Below are 17,266 nucleotides of genomic sequence, written 5' to 3'. Positions count from 1 at the left end.
CCCATCTGCATAATAAAAGTGTAGGGTGGGGGAGGCCAGAAATTCACACCCTATGCAAATGGCATGCCTAGTCCTAACCAGTATTCTGCTCATCATGCAAAGAGCACACCTGATCTGACCAATCTTTCGTGCCCTGTATAAACCAGACACCGCCTCCTCAAGCTCATCCCTAAAACCCCCTGCCTTTCACCCCAAAACTGACAACCCGTTCAGAACCCCTATCTCTGCAGGAGGGAGTTCTTTTCTTTCTTTTGCCTATTGAACTTCAACTCTTGACCTTACCCTTCTGTGTCCACGTCCTTTTTCTCCATGGTTGTGGGACATTGAACCTCAGATATCACCCCAGACAACGAGGCCATTTCAGTAGGAAAAACTTTCAATCAATGACTATTAAACATCATCTCTTTTTAAATTTTAGTCATTGACATTTTTAATTCTAGAATTTTTATTTCATGCTCTTTTATATAACAGCTTTGAGCTATAATTCACAGACCACAAATTTATCCTTTTAAAGTGTACAATACAGTGTACTTATTTTCCAGGTTCATTTATGTTTTAGTAAGTATCCACAATTCTTTTTTATGGTTGAATAATATTTCACTGTTTGGATATATCACATTATATTTATTTAACAGTGGACATTTGGAACATTTTCACTTTTCAGCATTATGCATAATGCTGTTATAAACATTTGGGTGCAAGTTCTTCTTTGAATATATATTTTCAGTACTCTTGGATATATGACTCAGACTGTAATTGCTGAGTAGCATGCTTACTGTTTTTTTAACATTGTAAAGAACTGCAAAACTCTCTTCCAAAATGGCTGTAAGATGTTACTATCCCACTAGTAATGACACATAGTTTAATATTTCTTCTTCTTTTTTTTTTTGGAGACAGTCTCACTCTGTTGCCTAGGCTGGACTGCAGTGGTGCTATCTCAGCTCACTGTAACCTCCGCCTCTTGAGTTCAAGCAATTGTCCTGTCTCAGCCTCCCAAGTATCTGGGACTATGGGCATACACCATCAAACATGGCTAACTTTTTTTGTATTTTAGTAGAGACAGAGTTTCGCCATGTTTCCCAGGCTGGTCTTGAAACCCTGAGCTCAGGCAATCTGCCTGTCTCAGGCTCCCAAAGTGCTAGGATTACAGGCATGAGTCACTGTGCCAGACCTAATATTTCTATATCCTTTCCAAAACATGTTATTTTCTCTATAGTCATTGATTTTAGCTATCCAATTGGATATGAAATGATACCTCAATATGATTTTAGTTTGCATTTCCCTAGTGACTAATGATTTGTATTTTCCATGTGTTTATTGGACATCTGTTTGTCTACTTTAAACAATACTTCTATTTAAATGCTTTGCCCTTTTACAATTGGACTATCTGTCTTAAACTTTGAGTTGTAAGTGGTCTTTTACTTCCTGCATATAAGTTCTTTATTGAAGATATTAATTGCAAATATTTTCTCCCATTTCTTAGATTGTCTATTTCTAAGAATAGATCTAAATCTAAAAATTAATAGATTTTATTTCTTAAAGTTAGATTTAAAGAAAATTTTTTTTTTTTTTTTTTCTGGAGACGGAGTCTCGCTCTGTCGCCCAGGCTGGAGTGCAGTGGCCGGATCTCGGCTCACTGCAAGCTCCGTCTCCCGGGTTCACGCCATTCTCCTGCCTCAGCCTTCCCGAGTAGCTGGGACTACAGGCGCCCGCCACCTCGCCCGGCTAGTTTTTTGTATTTTTTAGTAGAGACGGGGTTTCACTGTGTTAGCCAGGATGGTCTCGATCTCCTGACCTCGTGATCCGCCCGTCTCGGCCTCCCAAAGTGCTGGGATTACAGGCTTGAGCCACCGCGCCTGGCCAAGAAAAATTTTTTAAAAGTACAGAATTCCCTTTCCCTGGTTTATAGTTTCTCGTATTGTTAATGTCTTGCATTGGTATGACTCATTTGTGGAAATCAATGATCCAAAAGTGATACATCATTATTAACCAAAGTCCATTGTTTACATTAGAGCTCACTCTGAGTTGTACAGTTCTATGGGTTTTGCCAAATGCATTACGTCATGTTGCATTACAATGTTCCTGGGATTTTCGTTTTACCCAGATGTGGTGAGGGCAGCAGATCAGTAGATGATTGCTATTAAAAAGACAGTTTATTACAGTTCCCAAGAGGAAGGTAAGCAAGGTATGGTCACAGGGGAGAACATCAAAGTCAGTTGCAGGCAGAGAGGGAAAGCTAGGCAAACTGCTTGAAAGTCTTATGATTTTTGTGGGAAGAAATGAGGGAGGCAGTGTAAATGGGATAATGAGGTTTAAGATTGGATAGTTTAAACAACTTCACCAGTATCTCAGGTATAAGGGATGCCTCTAGGTGTCTGATGTCTAGGGAAGGGATCTGATTTCAGGGAAGGGAACTAGTGTCACAAATGTAATAGATCAATAAAGCTAGTGGGTGGGGAATATGGGCTCTGAATTTGTTAGTTTGCATATGAAACACAGGCTCGCAGGAGAATTCCTTACTCTCTCTGGGAATCTGTTAACCGAACTGTCCTAGTCAGCAAGACCCCAGATGTCAAAATATCAGACTCAAAAACTAGAAAACATGGCTAATATACATGTATCTACCATGACAGTATTATACAGAATTGAATCCTTTCATTATCCTAAATATCCTCTGTGTTTCACCTACTTATCTCTTCTTCTCCCCTCAAGCTCTAGCAATCACTGACCTTGTAATTGTCAGTATTGTTTTGTCAGTGGCTTTTAAACGAGAACAACTCCACCTTTAATAGGAGCTGGGTGAAATGAGGCTGAGACCTACTGTACTGCATTCCCAGATGGGTAAGGCATTCTAAATCACAGGATGAGATAGGAGGTCAGCACAAGATACGGGTCATAAAGACCTTGCTGATAAATGAGTTTGTAGTAAAGAAGCCAGCCAAAACCAAGATGGCCATGAGAGTGACCATCACTGCTACATTCCCAAGTATGCAGCCTTTTCAGGTTGGCTTTTTCCACATAGCAGTATACACTTAAAGTACCTCATTGTATTTTCATGGCTTGATTCATTTTTTATTGCTCAATTATGGTCAATTGCATAGATGTTTCACAGTTTATTGATCCATTCATCTATTGAAAGGCATCTTGGTTGCTTTCAATATTTAGCAATTAAACTGCTATAAACCTTCATGTGCAGTTTTTTGTGTGGACATCAGTTTTCAACTCATTTGGGTAAAACAATGAGAACCAATGATGAATCACATTGTGATGTGCTTAGCTTTGTAAGAAACTGACAACTTAGCATGGCTGTACCATTTTGCATTCCCATCAGTAATGAATTAGAATGTCTTTAACTTCAATCCTCTTCAGTATTTGGTATTATAGTGTTTTGGATTTTAGATGTTCTAATAGTTGTTTAGGTATCTTGTTGTTTTTAAAATCTGTAATTCCATGAATGACATATGAAGTTGAATGTCTTTTTTTTTTATTATTATACTTTAAGTTCTAGGGTACATGTGCATAACGTGCAGGTTTGTTACATATGTATACTTGTGCCATGTTGGTGTGCTGCACCCATCAACTCGTCAGCACCCATCAACTCGTCATTTACATCAGGTATAACTCCCAATGCAATCCCTTCCCCCTCCCCCCTCCCCATGATAAGCCCCGGTGTGTAATGTTCCCCTTCCCAAGTCCAAGTGATCTCATTGTTCAGTTCCCACCTATGAGTGAGAACATGCGGTGTTTGGTTTTCTGTTCTTGTGATAGGTTGCTAAGAATGATGGTTTCCAGCTGCATCCATGTCCCTACAAAGGACACAAACTCATCCTTTTTTATGGCTGCATAGTATTCCATGGTGTATATGTGCCACATTTTCTTAATCCAGTCTGTCACTGATGGACATATGGGTTGATTCCAAGTCTTTGCTATTGTGAATAGTGCCGCAATAAACATACGTGTGCATGTGTCTTTATAGCAGCATGATTTATAATCCTTTGGGTATATACCCAGTAATGGGATGGCTGAGTCATATGGTACATCTAGTTCTAGATCCTTGAGGAATCGCCATACTGTTTTCCATAATGGTTGAACTACAGTGCAATCAAACTAGAACTCAGGACTAAGAAACTCAATCAAAACCGCTCAACTACATGGAAACTGAACAACCTGCTCCTGAATGACTACTGGGTACATAACGAAATGAAGGCAGAAATAAAGATGTTCTTTGAAACCAATGAGAACAAAGATACAACATACCAGAATCTCTGGGACACATTTAAAGCAGTGTGTAGAGGGAAATTTATAGCACTAAATGCCCACAAGAGAAAGCAGGAAAGATCTAAAATTGACACTCTAACATCGCAATTAAAAGAACTAGAGAAGCAAGAGCAAACACATTCGAAAGCTAGCAGAAGGCAAGAAATAACTAAGATCAGAGCAGAACTGAAGGAGATAGAGACACAAAAAACCCTCCAAAAAATCAATGAATCCAGGAGTTGGTTTTTAGAAAAGATCAACAAAATTGACAGACCGCTAGCAAGACTAATAAAGAAGAAAAGAGAGAAGAATCAAATAGATGCAATAAAAAATGATAATGGGGATATTACCACCAACCCCACAGAAATGAAGTTGAATGTCTTTCATATGCTTATTTGCCAACTGTCTACTTTCTTTGGTGATGTGTCTTTTCACATGTTTTACAGACTTTTTAACTGGCTTAAATATATGGCTTGATAGAGGAAATAAAACTTAGTTTAGTGGGGTGACTATAGATTGTAATAATCTATTGTATAATTCAAAATTGCTAGAGGAAATAATTTGAATAGTTCTAGCATAAAGAAAAAATAAATATTTATGATAACAGATATCCCAACATACAAAGATTTGAGGTTTAAAACTTATATAAATGTACTGTCACATGTAGCCCAAAATTATGTACATCTATTATGCATCAATTTTTAAAAATCACGCTTTTGCCAGGCATGTACATAGCCCTGAACATGTGTACAGTATTGTACTTTCTCAGGAATAAACGAGAGCTTTACAAAGCTTTCTGTGGAAATCTTATTCTCCTACTATATCTTTCAAGTGTTTCAACTGGCATCTTGTTAGCAACAGCTGTTATAGCCACTTCAGGCAGGTTAAATGTTAAACAGTTGTCATTGATTGTTTTCTACAATGCTCTGAACACAGGACTGTTTGCATAAAGGAAACTCTAAGTCAGGTCAAATAAAAACAATCTCTGAGAACAGAGCATTTTCAGAGAGCTGCCAACAGGTGAATAGTGGTGAATAATTATCTCAGAGAAACCATTTTCATCACGTTTTAAATACATTCTGTTCCTCCAATGACTAGTAGGCTGCTATTTTCCAAAACCACCACTGTTGTAAAGTTTTTGTTCTTTTGTTTTTTAAGGCTACTGCAGAACTGGGGACAGGTGAGTATAGGGTAAGTTAAACATCACAAAGCTTTCTGTTCTTATCAGGATTCAGCCATTTTATTTTTAATACTGCTTTTTTGGATTGTTGTAAATCTTTAATTTGAAATTCTGGAAAAGTCAGTTTTTACTCTTTTTTTTTTTTCAACATTCTCTTATTTTATGGAGAAGCAGACTTAAACAAGTCCTTATTCTGCCATTCCAGACATTTTTGTTGATTCCTTTTTACAGAATCCAATTTTCTCATAAGATTTTTTATGTTCTTATCTACGTCCTCCATGGTTTCATATTTTGAACATAATTACAAGTTACTTAAAATCTTTTTTACTATTCCAATATATGGATTACCTGTTAATCTGTTTTTTTCTATTTATTTCTTGCTTTTCATTCATATGATCTTCTCTTTGCAATATCTAGCATTTTTTATTTGAGTGATATACCATTGCATATCCAAAATTATATGGTATCTAGATAATATTGTCTTCCCCTAGAGATGATACACTCTTTCATGCTATAGAACAATAAAGTGTTGCTGAATCACTTCTGTCTAATTAGAGACAAAGTTAGTTTAGGCCCGGGTTCTGTCTACCTTTTAATCACCTGTTTTTGGGACATAGTTCTCCACATTCTTTTCTGATTTTGGCTCACTACTGTCACCTGAAATGAATAAAAAGAAATCATAATCCAGTTTTAAGGAATTTATTCAAGAGAAAAGCTGGGGATCCTCATCAGGAAAAAACATACTCCAGAGAAATGGGATCAGTGCTGTAAAGTTAAAAGTCTAGGTCTTGCTTATATAGGCAGAAAACAAAAATATTTAGTAGGATTATACATTTTGTATACATGACTGGTTTATGAAATGTAACAATTTAATAAGGTACAGTTTGTCTTATTTTCCCTGCAGCTTGCTTTTTTTTAAAATTTGAAAGATTGTATTTAACATTTCATCTTAAGACAAAGTGATATTCATGAAATCATTGTGTAAGTTAGGTAAAATGAAAGTTAATATATAATGAAGGTCAACAGTGAAGGGGGAAGGAGTCTTCCCTGGCACCTTTTAGTCATTTACAGCATTTTACAAAATAATGTAGGTAAGGAAAAAGGCTAATTCATAATTAGAGAAATAAAGGTTACAACGGCCTAGGATACAGAAACTTGTCGGATGACTCAGGCCCCATAATCATACTTTGTTAAGGCTCAAAACAATTGAACGTTCCAACCGCATAGATTTTGAATTACTTGCTTTCACACTACCGACCTTTCCCACTTTCTTGAACTATGGACATTTATTTGTGAGGCAAAACTCAAATTTTCATTCTATACACCATTCTTTTTTCTCTCTATGATAAAAAATGGAAAACGTTCCCAGGAGCAACGTAATCTTCACGATTTCAGCATACCTCTTTGATATTCTCACTTCTTCAAAACCTTTGCCTCTGTGTTCCTCATTTCACCAGCTTTCTAATGCCTTAAAATAGACTTTCGTATTTTATAAATCCAAAATTGTTATTTTTAGCAGCAGCATTTTCAGCATTTGATGTGGAAGATCATATGTAGATGCAGCAATTCTAATTTACTTTTTTTCTAGCCACATCATAATGAGTTAGATTTTCTAAAGACAATCGTAAGTATGAGAATTCAATATAGAGAAGAAGTGGCTGGGGAGTCTTTTTTTAGATCTGAGAATAGGTTTTAGGTTCACCTTCCCCAGCTCTCTAATGGATGCCCCCCGACCTTCTTTCTCATAAATGCTTACAGTAATGCCCATTCTTCTCACTGATTCTTTTATTCTGGAAAAGTGTTTCTGGGTTCTGCTTTTATTTATTATCCTCAGATATTTCCTGCCACCTGACCAACAAATTTTGTGTAGCTTCTGCTAGTTTGGGGTTGTTTAGTTTATTAGTTTATTTAATCTTCTGACATATTTTAAAGAAAAATATAGGCCTCGTGTCATTTCACCCATATGATACCAACAATCATCTTTGGAAGGCAAAGGCAGCATTTATTCCATTACAATAAAGTCTGACATACTATAAAGTGTTGTTATTGAGAAGGTTTTTGTTTGAATAGTGCACGCACACATACATACTATACATGTGATGGTTAATATTGAGTGTCAACTTGATAGGATTGAGGGATACTAAGTATTAATCCTGAGTGTGTGTGTGAGTGTTGCCAAAAGAGATTAACATTTGAGTCAGTGGGCTGGGGAAGGCAGATCCCCCCTTAATCTGCTGGGTACAATCTAATCAGCTTCCAGCAAATATAAACCAGGCAGAAAAGCGTGAAAAGGAGACATTGTCCTAGCCTCCCAGCCTACGTCTTTCTCCCATGCTGGATGCTTCCTGCCCTCAAATATCGGACTCCAAGTTCTTAGACTTGGACTGGCTCTCCTTGCTCCTCAGCTTGCAGACAGCCTACTATAGGACCAGTGATCATGTAAGTTAATACTTAATGAATCCATATATATATATTTACACACACACACACACACACACGTAATTTATTTTAGTTCTGTCCTTCTAAGAGAACCCTGACTAATACAATACACACAGTTTCTACTTTACATTTTTCCTACAAAATATCACAATTTTCACTCATGTCTGCATTAGAAGCTTTATTTTCCTATTTACTGAGTTATAAGTTATTTCTTCATATTCTATATTGATGGTGAAGCATGATAGATATTTTTTTATGAAGGATTAATTGCAAATTATGGTATATTTAAGTCTTATTAATATCAAACTTATAAATTACACTTTTGTTGCTTTTGTATATGATCTCATATATCTAATTTTACTTGGTTTCTCTTTTAGTTTTTTTTTGTCCTAAACTGACATATTTAATATTTATTATCTTTCTCTGACTCAAAGAATTTTTTACAAGATGCTAATGAAAAGATGTGGTTTATATCAGTAAATTTTTCAGTTAGGAAAACTCCATCCTATGAAAAATGTAATGAGAAAAAGCAGAGTAATCCTATAAAAACTGAAAAACATTATGAAACATACATGAACACACATGTGCATGCAAATGTATCTGAGAAAATTTAATATAGACTGGAATTAGATAACAAGAATATTTATATTTTAGATGTAATAATGACTGGTTATGTACAAAATAGTATTCTTATATTGCAGATAACTTACTTACAAAATTCATTTTAATTAAAACCAGGAATTTTAGTGTGACAGTAAAATATTTCATGCTAGATTTTAGATTATGTTGGTCAATTTTATTTTATTCTCATTTTTTTTTCTTATTTTTACATATGCTGTTAATTGGAGGAAAGTATAACACAATGCTAGTAGTATCCTCAGGTAATTGATTCAAAATTGGTTCTAGCGAATTAACAAAATTATTTAAAATCCTGAGAAACCTGTCATTATTTACTAATTCTATTTGGAATAACCTAGACAACAATAAATCAAGCAAAATGTGCAGAATATCACAAAATGATTAAATTGCTCTCTTCAATGAATTATATCACTCTTTTTGTGTACAGATTTTCCAGCATCAAATTAAATTTTAAAATAATTACACTGGTTATGAGATTGGTAAACGTGCACTCTAAGGCACAGCTGTGCTATTTTCTGGCAATGTTCTCTTTGATAAATTACTTAAATATTCAATCATTATTTAATTGTAAAATAAACATACAGAACACTAGCTATTACTACACATAGCACTATTTGACTAGGTAGGTTATTTTATTTAATGTTCTCAATATTGTAAGAAGCAAGGCATTGATAGCTTAATTTTATACATATGATACAAAGAGTAACTCATTATATGTGTGTGTGCGCACATGTAAATTATTGATCTAATTTTAGACTTATAGAAAAGTTACAAAAATAGTGTATATACATCATATATCCTTTACCCAGACTCACCTATTAATTATAATGTTCCCCATTTATTTTATTATTCTTTGTTCTCTCTGTTCTCTCTGTTCTCTCACTTTCTTCCTTACTCTAAGAATATATGATTTTGTGCATATATTTTAAAATCATTTGAGTGTACGTTAGGGACATAGTACCTATTTCTTCCTTAGTACTTCGCTATGTATTTACAAAGATTGAGGTCTTTCTATTATATACCACAATGTAACTATCAAAATCAAGATATTTAATATAAACACCATGCTATTATCCATATTAGATCCTCTATACAAATTTATTTTATTGTTCCAAAATTGTGTTTTAGATTTTTTTTGTTTTTCCAATCCTGGAGCTAATCCAGAATCACTTAGTGCATTTACCTGTTGTCTTTCTGAAGTATCTATTACATAAAACAGTTCCTAAAACCTTTCTTTTCTTTTATTGTAAAACATATTATAATTGAAAATATTAATAATTATATATGACATGGAAAATGGTCAGTATAGCTGTTATTGGTAAACCGGTTTAATTAAATGAGATGCTACATGTAGGAAGCATTCAGTGAAACAGTATATCAAAAATATTCTATAAATTTATTCTAACAGTAATATGTGTGATATATTAAAACATTAACTAAAGGCATTGACTATTTGAAAAGATATCCATTTAAGTTTGGTTGAAATAGGGTTTTATTTTAGAGAATAATTTCTATTCTTTACATTATCATTGATACATCATCTTCAAAGTTATGTGTTTAGATGAAATTAAAAGAGTAATCACTTGATTGACTAACCAACTAATATAATTCATTTTTCATCTATTTGCCCTTGTTTTTCTGTTTCTTTGAAGTTGTTTGTTTGTCTTGAAATATAGTTTCTGATCACTTTGTGTAAAGTATCAGTTCCACTGTGTCTTAGCTATGAGAAGTTGTTCAAGTTGCAATTTTCATTTTTATTCATCACTTATTTCAATTGAATCTAAGTGATAGTTCCTTTCCTCAGGAGGAAGCAAATAGTAAATATTCAAGTAGCATTCAAAATATTAGTTTAATTATTTATGAATTGCACCACTGGTTGTAAATTAAGATCAGATACTTAAGATGCACATATACATGAGTTAAAATCAAGTTACTAGCTGTTTGCCTTACGGCAATTTTATTTAAGTCTCTTGAAATCCCCATTTCCTTAGTTGTAAAATAGAAACAATAATAGTATCTATCTTATAGAGCTTTGCAGATATTTAACTAAAGTAATACACTTAAAATGATTAGCCTGGTGTCTCACAAATGGAAAGGGTTCTGTTGGATATTCCTATAGGCTACATATTTATGTTTTTTCCTCTGTGAACTCCAGAGGATAGTTTGAAATAATTTTTTAAAACAATTAGAGTTGTGTAATAAGGAAATATATTGGCTGTGAATGCTCTACATTGAAAATAATAAAATTCTGTAAGAGGCATAAACAGCCTATTTCTCCAGTCAGGCTAAGCTCTCTAAGCTTTCTATTAAGACTTTTTCTAACATTAGATTTTATGATGCTATGACTTTATGTTCAATATCTGAAGACTATCTAGAGATCATTTTAAGAGAATTTTCTTATCATAAAGTAGACCCATTGACATTTTTAATACCAATTAATATTAAATTTTAGAAGACTTTAGAATATTCCTCAGGGGCCTTTATTTTCTGTTTTTATTGTTATGCTTCACTCTTCTGGAATGTGAGCAGCATATATTAAATGAGGACACAAGAAAAGTACCTTGATAACTTTAATGATCTGGTCAGACTAATGTTTATTATATGTTATAGTAAGCAGTATTTAATTATGATAAAATAGTAATAACAATTATAACAGACAATTAGTGAGCACATACTATGTGTTAAGCACTATTGGTAATTTTACATATTTTACTTATCCTTATAACAATTTTATGATAATATGGGGAGTTTTTATGATCATAACTTTATTACAGAGAAATATTAATTATATATAGATATTACCTCCCAAATCAAATTAGTAATGAATTAGAAAGCATTCAAACCCAGATCAGCTGACACTACATAAACCACTCTTTTCTTCCTATACTAGATTTTCAAAAATTTGCCTTATCAGTGGATTGTCTAAACAACAATACTGCATTGTCAAAAGCTTTGAACCCATTACCCTTTTACATCACAATGGTAAAGTATCTTTGGCAGCTATCAACATAAATCAAATAGAATTAAATATAAGGAAATTTATTATCTCACAACACTGAAAGTCCAAAGATAAGCTTCAAGGTTGAATTCATTCTAAAGAATTTATTTTGGTTTACTTCTCTCTGATTTTTCCTCTATCCTCAGGCTAGTAGTCAGAGAAATGTCTCATACTTCTGAACAATATTCAAAACCAGATGAACAAAATGTATATAGTGTCTCTTCCTGGAGAGCTATTAGCATTAAAATAATCACAAAGACCTCAGGAGACTGTTACATTTCATTAAATCCCATGTCTATTTATAAATGAATGTCTATCTCAAGGCAATATCATGTAATCATTGACTTAGTTCTATGACTCAAACAAGAAAGATAAGATAACTATGATCAGCTTAGGCCACCACAGCACACAGGATGCCGGAACCTACTTACAACATGAAGTGAAAGAGGTGGAAGGAGCTTTGTGGGGAGAAGACCTATGTTCACTAGAAATCTTTTTGATATTTACGACACATGTCAACATAATAAATGTTCTGAGAGCTCCTAAAGAAATTCATTTAATTTCAAACATCTAAATATTTTCTAAAATTATATGACTGTGGTTGTTTCATAAGGTAGTTATTAGCATAGCAGAATACAAAAATGTCCGTTGCAAAATTTGGAGATATTTTGTTCTATCTTAATAATTATCAAATTATAGGAAATAAAAATTGCTTCCTAGCACGAAAACACATACAATCATATGACAGCAGAAACTGCAAAATCTGTGGCTAAAAGGTTTACAAGTTATTTATCATTTGAATTTGACACACAATGAAATTTGTACAGTGACTGAAATATATCTGAGCAATGTTCTGACTAAAGCTGGATGAAATTACAAAGATTTAAGTATGGTCAATGAAGAACTTGGAAACAAAACCTGCAAAGGTAATTTAAAATTATCTGTCATTAAATCTGTTGAAATTCATAATCTCAAGTAATATCCCTTGATTTACTTTCTTTTATATATGTGTTTGCCATTGTAATTCAAGACTTTTACTCAAAAGTTGTAGAAAGAAATTCTATTCAGTATGTCTTCCATGCATCGTCTAAAATCTGTCAAAAAATCTAGGAATATCTGTGTCTGAACTTGTGATGACTTGAATGTAGAAAATGTATCAGATTCACACAGTACTTTTGCCTTTGTTATCTGATTTGGTACTCACAGTAACCTTATAAAGTAGATACTATTGTCATCATGTTTGCACTTCAGGAATATTAAGCTGCATTACTTTCATTTTCCAAATTGAAAAGTAATTATAAAAATAAAGCTAACGAAGACCTGTAAATCAGGTCATATAAGTTTTAGATAAAGGACTAATACAATTCTGTGAACAGAAACAAAAGTAATATTTAACACTTGACCACAGTTTGTCAACAACCTACATAATTAAAATGAAACCTCTTCTGAAACTCAGGACCTTAGAATACCTGATACCTTTTACCTGGGACGCTGACAAATTTTTATAGCATTTATATATAACAATGGCAATGATTAAAATAAAAAGACACAATGACAGTAACCATCTATTGATCATATACTGTGTGCTAGGTGCCTTATGCACATTACATATTCTTCTCACAATAACCCTAAAGGGTTGGAATCATTATCTATCCAATCATAACTCAGAATCAAAGAATTTAGAAATCTATTTAAATCCTTAGACTTACAGTGAAGATGTAAAACTCATTTCAAACGCTTGAAAAACACTCAAAATAAATATTTCCTCTAGAAAAGTACTCAATTTATAAATTACCAAATAATCTGACTTCTAAACTTTGATTAATTATCAATAGCAGCAATTTAAAAGAGTTAATTTAAAGAAAATACCTCATTTTTCCATGTGGTTTTGTTACAGTGGGTAGCTGTAGACATCAGGTGGGCAGGAGAGGTCTCTTCCTAACTGGAATGTCAGGTGACCATCAGATGCCATCAGATGATGGTCAGGCGGTTAGCTGTCTCTCTAACGTAATTGGTCACAGCTGGTGCGAGGGAACGGCAGTCTCCCAATAGATAGAAAACATCTGAAACTGGTGATCAGCAGCTTCCTGACAAGATCTCAGGAGTTGGGCAGATGGGCTCAAGTATGAACATTAAGAGGCAAAATGGCGGAAATTAATTGGTATATGACTTCCTAAGGACATTCAACTGGTAAGGGAAGTACTCCTCAAGTGCGCATGCATACAACTCCAGTTAAACACAGTGCGCATAGTACCTCTGCAAGCACTAGCAATCACTGTGCATATGGACAGCCCACACCAAGAAAAGAATCAGGGGAGAAGGAATGCAAGACCCAAGAAGTGTACCTACATGTATTAATAAAACCCCAAGTCTAAAGGTCAAACCATGCACTTGATGTCTTAAGGCTCCCACTTGGCCCGCTTGGCTCTGCGCCTGCCTTGTATCTCTTTCTGCCTTATGCCCCTCAGTCAAATTCTTTCTTCTGAGGAGGCAAGAGTAGAGGTTGTTGCAGACTTGTACAGATTTGCCGCAGGTAACCTAACTTTGGTGCCATGTGACTCAGGTTCTGCCATTAACAGTCTGAACATAGATATGGTAACTGGGGTTTCTCAACTTCAGGACTATTGATATTTTGGAGCAGGTAATTGTTTTGTGTGTATGACTGCACTGAGTAACACCTATTGTAGAAAAAAGAACGATAATTAAGCAGTGTAGGCTAACAAAAGGGTGAGGGGGAAAAAGGGAGGGAAAGAAAAATGATTAAAGAACAGAGATTTTATTTGAGAAAAAATAGGATATATTTTGATAAGGAGCAATGAGACTCAAAAACTGATAGGATCATTTCCATGAATTTAAGTAAATTCAGCTGACCCTTTTTGCCAGTAAAACTCAACAGTTTGAATGAGGCACCTTCAGGTTTTGATGTGTGTTGGTATTCTAAAAATACTTTACATAAATTCCAATTCCGGAGTCCAAATGTCAGAAATTCTAATTAAGTCTGCCATTCTAATACCACCAGCAGAAGTCTAGGTGATTCACTGGTTAGAAATAGAAATGCTCTGAATGGAGTCCATGTGAACACAGTGAAGTCCTCATTTAACATCATCAACAGGTCCTTGGAAACTGACTTTAAGCAAAAAAACATAGTGAAACCAATTTTGTCATAGGTTAATTGATATAAGCAAAAGTCAGGTTTCTATGACATATTTCTGGTCACTAAAACATTGCTAAACTTATATGTAAAGACCAAAACACTTCTAATATTAAACATTGAAATGTGAGCTCTACATACATTTAAGAAAGATTAATAAAAACAATTATTATTTACCCAATTATTCTGGTTCTGGGATCCAATTACACTAGCTGGGGCCTATTCGGGCATGGCAGGGTGAAAGATGAGAGCCAGCCCTGGACAGGACGCCATCCCATTGCAGGGTGCACTCACACACACGACATACACACTACAACTGGGACAATTTAGGCATACTAATTTGCCTAATATGCATATTCTTGGGATGTGGAAGGAAATGGGAGTACCTGGAGACAACCCATGCAGGTGTGGGCAGAATTCGCAAATCACATACAGACAGTGGTGCCAGAGGGGAGTAATTTTTTTAATTGCTATTATAACAAAACAACATTGAACAAAACAACATTTGAGAATCTATTATGTTTGGGTTTCAGATATCAAGATTATTTCCAGGTGGTGGTATCTTGTAACTAGGAACAACTGTTAAAAGATCCAGGTACAAATACTTAGACTACCAATTATGGGGAAATACACAACTTAGAAATCACTGGGAAAACCTCCTCTTACAGATGAGAGAACTAATATGAAATTTCAGAATGAGTGTTGTAAGTTCTTCTGACACAGAAACCACCTTGAGGAAAGGTAGAAAGATTCTTCATAACTCTTCCACTGTACATAGCCCAACTCAATAGATGTGGCACCAAAGTTCACCTGAAAGTGGATAGCTCTTCTCCCTAAAAACTATCGCTATTTGCAAGCAGGCAGTATATAAATACAAAAACATAATGTTCTACGTGCAATTACAGTTCCAACATCTCATTGTACAAGGAATTAGGAAAGGAAGTATCATTGGAGAATGGGACTAGAAAATTTGACTTGAATTTACTTTCTTAATAGGAAGAGGATTTTTTTTTCCATTATTTTATTGGAATGGTTTGAGAGAAATGATGGAGATTATCGAGAAAGTAAAGATCATCTCTAAAATACCATCTGTATTAGTCCGTTTTTACGCTGCTAATTAAGACATACCCGAGATTGAGTAATTCGCAAAGAAAAAGAGGTTTAATGGACTCACAGTTTCACGTGGCTCAGGAGGCTGCACAATCATGGCAGAAGGCTAGGAGGAGCAAGTCGCATCCTACATAGCGGCAGGGAAGGGAGAATGAGAGCCAAACAAAAGAGATTTCCCCTTATAAAACCATCAGATCTCATGAGACTTATTCACTACCACGAGAACAGTGTGGGAGAAATCGCCCCCATGATTCAATTATCTCCCACTGGATCCCTCCCACAACACATGGGAATTATGGGAGCTACAATTCAAGATGAGATTTGGGTGGGAACACAGCTAAAACCTATCACCATCTATCAGTCTGAGTCCTCCGAAAAGCAGACACCAGGATAGAAATGGATATAAAAGAGATTTACTGGTAAAACACTCGTGAATGACAAATGGGAAGAAGCAAGAGGAAACAAGAAGAGCTTTAGCCTTTGATGCATGTTGGAGCTCTGTGACCAGAAAAGAGGAACAAAGGAAGATTGGGCAGGAAGAGTCTCAGAATGTTCCATCTAAGCCATATTTTCTCTCACTGGAAAGAAATGCTTTGATATTCTAGTAACTTTTAATTGTTGATAGTGAAATTGTTTTCAATTTTCCTTGACATTAATATGTACTTTTTTTTTTTTTTTTTTGCAGATTCTTTTTTTTTTTTAAATTTATTTATTATTATTATACTTTAAGTTGTAGGGTACATGTGCATAACGTGCAGGTTTGTTACATATGTATACTTGTGCCATGTTGGTGTGCTGCACCCATCAACTTTTCATTTACATCAGGTATAACTCCCAATGCAATCCCTCCCCCCTCCCCCCTCCCCATGACAGGCCCCTGTGTGTGATGTTTCCCTTCCTGAGTCCAAGTGATCTCATTGTTCAGTTCCCACCTATGAGTGTTAATACTCTTTAAATAAACAGCTAATTGTGTAAAATAATTTGCTTTTAAAAATACTCTTTTGTTCTCAAAATTTATAGCTTTGCAGGTATTTTACATATTGAACTTCCTCCTTATTCTCCCTACAGTATTATTTAGGAATCTATTTGCTTAATATACCGAAGCAAAATGCATTTGTCATGTGTGGCTGGTGTAAAATAGGCATTTCATTCTATTTTCAGTGTGGCTGCTTTCTAGAACAATGACAAAAAATGTAAATGGATACATGTGTGTTGATGTGTTGCATTGTATAGCACATATATAAATATATATAATTATATATGACATAACAAATATTGTTATATATAACAATATATAATATATATGCTATAACATAATATATAATATTATATATAATATAGAAAAAATATAGCATATATGAATATATATTAAATATATAAACACATATATGTTTTTATATATACATATATTTGGTTGGTTGGTAAAATTTTGGGGGGGAATATGGTTTTATGCTATTTTATTTTATTTTTATTTATTTATTTTGAGACAGAG

At 34.4% G+C, this 17,266-nt stretch overlaps 1 long non-coding RNA gene across 1 annotated transcript in view; it reads left to right on the top strand.

Moving 5' to 3' along the window:
* LOC144334805 (uncharacterized) overlaps positions 1-2,841 on the top strand; it is a 100,296-nt gene extending 97,455 nt beyond the window's left edge. Inside the window, exon 4 of the long non-coding RNA XR_013405044.1 lies at positions 2,758-2,841. This is a non-coding gene — a long non-coding RNA (uncharacterized LOC144334805). The remainder of the gene's footprint in view (positions 1-2,757) is intronic.
* Positions 2,842-17,266: the final 14,425 nt, after the last annotated feature.

The sequence above is a fragment of the Macaca mulatta genome, chromosome 15, assembly GCF_049350105.2.
Source record: "Macaca mulatta isolate MMU2019108-1 chromosome 15, T2T-MMU8v2.0, whole genome shotgun sequence".
NCBI lineage: Eukaryota > Metazoa > Chordata > Mammalia > Primates > Cercopithecidae > Macaca > Macaca mulatta.
The sequence above is the reverse complement of the archived record's forward strand: the minus strand, read 5'-3'. Positions and strand labels throughout refer to the sequence as shown.